The sequence below is a fragment of the Schistocerca serialis genome, unplaced genomic scaffold, assembly GCF_023864345.2.
Source record: "Schistocerca serialis cubense isolate TAMUIC-IGC-003099 unplaced genomic scaffold, iqSchSeri2.2 HiC_scaffold_1140, whole genome shotgun sequence".
Taxonomy (NCBI): domain Eukaryota; kingdom Metazoa; phylum Arthropoda; class Insecta; order Orthoptera; family Acrididae; genus Schistocerca; species Schistocerca serialis.
The window spans coordinates 47,501-52,500 of NW_026047338.1; the positions used below are offsets into that span (position 1 = coordinate 47,501).

At 53.5% G+C, this 5,000-nt stretch overlaps 1 non-coding gene across 1 annotated transcript in view; it reads right to left on the minus strand.

The window, feature by feature from the left end:
• Window positions 1–1,719, minus strand: part of LOC126432489 (small subunit ribosomal RNA) — a 1,910-nt gene extending 191 nt beyond the window's left edge. The window contains exon 1 of the ribosomal RNA XR_007578001.1: window positions 1–1,719. This exon is cut by the window's left edge and continues 191 nt beyond it. This is a non-coding gene — a ribosomal RNA (small subunit ribosomal RNA).
• Window positions 1,720–5,000: the final 3,281 nt, after the last annotated feature.

Genomic DNA, 5,000 nt, shown 5'->3' on the forward strand with positions numbered 1-5,000 from the left:
ATCAACGCGAGCTTATGACTCGCGCTTACTGGGAATTCCTCGTTCATGGGGAACAATTGCAAGCCCCAATCCCTAGCACGAAGGAGGTTCAGCGGGTTACCCCGACCTTTCGGCCTAGGAAGACACGCTGATTCCTTCAGTGTAGCGCGCGTGCGGCCCAGAACATCTAAGGGCATCACAGACCTGTTATTGCTCAATCTCGTGCGGCTAGAAGCCGCCTGTCCCTCTAAGAAGAAAAGTAATCGCTGACAGCACGAAGGATGTCACGCGACTAGTTAGCAGGCTAGAGTCTCGTTCGTTATCGGAATTAACCAGACAAATCGCTCCACCAACTAAGAACGGCCATGCACCACCACCCACCGAATCAAGAAAGAGCTATCAATCTGTCAATCCTTCCGGTGTCCGGGCCTGGTGAGGTTTCCCGTGTTGAGTCAAATTAAGCCGCAGGCTCCACTCCTGGTGGTGCCCTTCCGTCAATTCCTTTAAGTTTCAGCTTTGCAACCATACTTCCCCCGGAACCCAAAAGCTTTGGTTTCCCGGAGGCTGCCCGCCGAGTCATCGGAGGAACTGCGGCGGATCGCTGGCTGGCATCGTTTATGGTTAGAACTAGGGCGGTATCTGATCGCCTTCGAACCTCTAACTTTCGTTCTTGATTAATGAAAACATACTTGGCAAATGCTTTCGCTTCTGTTCGTCTTGCGACGATCCAAGAATTTCACCTCTAACGTCGCAATACGAATGCCCCCGCCTGTCCCTATTAATCATTACCTCGGGTTCCGAAAACCAACAAAATAGAACCGAGGTCCTATTCCATTATTCCATGCACACAGTATTCAGGCGGGCTTGCCTGCTTTAAGCACTCTAATTTGTTCAAAGTAAACGTGCCGGCCCACCGAGACACTCACTCAAGAGCACCCTGGTAGGATTGCAACGGGGTCCGCCTCGGGACGCACGAGCACGCACGAGGCGCGTCGCACGCCTTCAGCTCGCCCCACCGGCAGGACGTCCCACGATACATGCCAGTTAAACACCGACGGGCGGTGAACCAACAGCGTGGGACACAAATCCAACTACGAGCTTTTTAACCGCAACAACTTTAATATACGCTATTGGAGCTGGAATTACCGCGGCTGCTGGCACCAGACTTGCCCTCCAATAGATACTCGTTAAAGGATTTAAAGTGTACTCATTCCGATTACGGGGCCTCGGATGAGTCCCGTATCGTTATTTTTCGTCACTACCTCCCCGTGCCGGGAGTGGGTAATTTGCGCGCCTGCTGCCTTCCTTGGATGTGGTAGCCGTTTCTCAGGCTCCCTCTCCGGAATCGAACCCTGATTCCCCGTTACCCGTTACAACCATGGTAGGCGCAGAACCTACCATCGACAGTTGATAAGGCAGACATTTGAAAGATGCGTCGCCGGTACGAGGACCGTGCGATCAGCCCAAAGTTATTCAGAGTCACCAAGGCAAACGGACCGGACGAGCCGACCGATTGGTTTTGATCTAATAAAAGCGTCCCTTCCATCTCTGGTCGGGACTCTGTTTGCATGTATTAGCTCTAGAATTACCACAGTTATCCAAGTAACGTGGGTACGATCTAAGGAACCATAACTGATTTAATGAGCCATTCGCGGTTTCACCTTAATGCGGCTTGTACTGAGACATGCATGGCTTAATCTTTGAGACAAGCATATGACTACTGGCAGGATCAACCAGGGAGCTGCGTCAACTAGAGCTGAGCAGCCGGCCGCCCGGGAGTGTGTCCCGGGGGCCCGCGCGAACACGCAAGCGTCCGCTCAATTATTCTGCAAACAGGAGGAGGCTGAGCTCCCCTGCACCATACACCTCGAAACCCTCTCAGGTCCCGGCGGCGCGCAGCGCCGTCCTAAGTACTTGGTCGGGTTCGAGAGAGGCGCAATCGCCCGGGGTTTGGCGAGTAGACGCTTTAGGTGCGACCACCCGTGCTCCCAACTGAGCTTGCCGCTGCCGACAGAGGCCCGGGAGCGTGCTGTCGTGGCATTGCCGGCGGGAGACAACACGCGCCACCTACGGTGACCGGCAGCTCCAACGCCAGCGCCACAGAAGGACAAAAGCCCCACTTGGGTGCCGAAGCGAACTCTCCCAGCACAGCGCACGCGCCAACACGTCCGCACAGCTGCGATACAAACCACCTGCGAGAACCGCAGAGGCGACCGAGCAGCAGACGGCGTCGCGGCGCCGAGCGCCGGGCGGCGGCGCATCCTCAGCGCACACAGTCCTCAATCGGACCAGCACACTGCAGATGTCCACCGCGCTTCGCACCGGGCCCGCGAGGACCTACTTTGGCCGCACGGCGCCGCGTGCAGGGTGCGCCGGCGCGCAGCTGCGCCGCCTGCCGCCTCCGTCGGCCGGCGCGCCTGCCACTGGCCGCCCCCACCAGCCGGCTGTAGCGCGTGCGCCCACGCACCGCGCGGCCAGCACGCCGGGAGGCCCCCCCTCACCGGCCGGGGACGGTCCCACCCAGCCACCGCCGCGTATCGCTTCACACCCAGATGCCATTCACGTTCGTGGGCATGGTGGGTATCGCTGGAACAACCGGTTGGTAGCTCAACCGATCGTCGCCATCACTGATTCACCTCTAGCGAGAACAACCGCACCACAACGGTTTACCAGTTGTTCATTTGCGTAACGTCACCAGCAAACGTAGGCGTCCATCGCCATTTGCAAATTCAACGATTGTTGCATGCCTGTGTCAGGTGTCACGACACACTATGTCTGCCCACATACACGCAACAACATGTGCACGCTTCGCGAACACGTGGAAGGTGGCCCCCGTACGTATGCGATGTCCATTGCGCGAACGACTGTCAACCGGCCTCTGTCGCATGTCGCAGATGTGGAACGCAGTGCACCATGCTATCACGGTGTGTGAGAAGAGACGACTACGTCTGACAACACGCGCCACTACATCAACAGACGGCTCATGCTGATCGCCATCCAGGGCATACCACACTGCAATCCAGCTCTTATAGGGAGACGACACGTAGCTGAGTGCACAACATTTGGACCGCATGGTTCGCCGTTGTTGGCGCAGTCGTTGTACGGTCACATGTACCACGATGTATCATTCAGTACATGAGGACCAATGTGCAGTACAGTGTGTGATTTGGACGTACAACATCAGCGGACAGTTGACACAGGCCGTACCACAGCGTAGGCTAAGTGCTTCGCCATGCGAATGCCAATGAACAACTGCAAATGCCAATGAACAACTGCAAAGGGCATTGAGCATGTACGTCCTGCTGCCATCCACATTACAGTGTATAGCTGCAAGGTGTTTAACATGAAGCGATACACTGGGGACCGGGCAGTGCGAGTAGCAAACTATATTGCGGGGGTTGCAGTTAGGCAACACTACACTAATTTAACGCGTCGTATGACAATTACAGAGCAGGTTAAGGCCCAACGTGTGTTGGGTTAAGGCCCAACGTGTGTTGGGTTAAGGCCCAACGTGTGTTGGGTTAAGGCCCAACGTGTGTTGGGTTAAGGCCCAACGTGTGTTGGGTTAAGGCCCAACGTGTGTTGGGTTAAGGCCCAACGTGTGTTGGGTTAAGGCCCAACGTGTGTTGGGTTAAGGCCCAACGTGTGTTGGGTTAAGGCCCAACGTGTGTTGGGTTAAGGCCCAACGTGTGTTGGGTTAAGGCCCAACGTGTGTTGGGTTAAGGCCCAACGTGTGTTGGGTTAAGGCCCAACGTGTGTTGGGTTAAGGCCCAACGTGTGTTGGGTTAAGGCCCAACGTGTGTTGGGTTAAGGCCCAACGTGTGTTGGGTTAAGGCCCAACGTGTGTTGGGTTAAGGCCCAACGTGTGTTGGGTTAAGGCCCAACGTGTGTTGGGTTAAGGCCCAACATAGGTTGGGTTAAGGCCCAACATAGGTTGGGTTAAGGCCCAACATAGGTTGGGTTAAGGCGCAACATAGGTTGGGTTAAGGCGCAACATAGGTTGGGTTAAGGCGCAACATAGGTTGGGTTAAGGCGCAACATAGGTTGGGTTAAGGCGCAACATAGGTTGGGTTAAGGCGCAACATAGGTTGGGTTAAGGCGCAACATAGGTTGGGTTAAGGCCCAACATAGGTTGGGTTAAGGCGCAACATAGGTTGGGTTAAGGCGCAACATAGGTTGGGTTAAGGCGCAACATAGGTTGGGTTAAGGCGCAACATAGGTTGGGTTAAGGCGCAACATAGGTTGGGTTAAGGCGCAACATAGGTTGGGTTAAGGCGCAACATAGGTTGGGTTAAGGCGCAACATAGGTTAGGTTAAGGCGCAACATAGGTTAGGTTAAGGCGCAACATAGGTTAGGTTAAGGCGCAACATAGGTTAGGTTAAGGCGCAACATAGGTTAGGTTAAGGCGCAACATAGGTTAGGTTAAGGCGCAACATAGGTTAGGTTAAGGCGCAACATAGGTTAGGTTAAGGCGCAACATAGGTTAGGTTAAGGCGCAACATAGGTTAGGTTAAGGCGCAACATAGGTTAGGTTAAGGCGCAACATAGGTTAGGTTAAGGCGCAACATAGGTTAGGTTAAGGCGCAACATAGGTTAGGTTAAGGCGCAACATAGGTTAGGTTAAGGCGCAACATAGGTTAGGTTAAGGCGCAACATAGGTTAGGTTAAGGCGCAACATAGGTTAGGTTAAGGCGCAACATAGGTTAGGTTAAGGCGCAACATAGGTTAGGTTAAGGCGCAACATAGGTTAGGTTAAGGCGCAACATAGGTTAGGTTAAGGCGCAACATAGGTTAGGTTAAGGCGCAACATAGGTTAGGTTGAGGCACAATATAGGTTAGGTTGAGGTACCGTATAGGTTAGGTTAAGGTACAGTATAGTTTAGGTTAAGGTACAGTATAGTTTAGGTTAAGGTACAGTATAGTTTAGGTTAAGGTACAGTATAGTTTAGGTTAAGGTACAGTATAGTTTAGGTTAAGGTACAGTATAGTTTAGGTTAAGGTACAGTATAGTTTAGGTTAA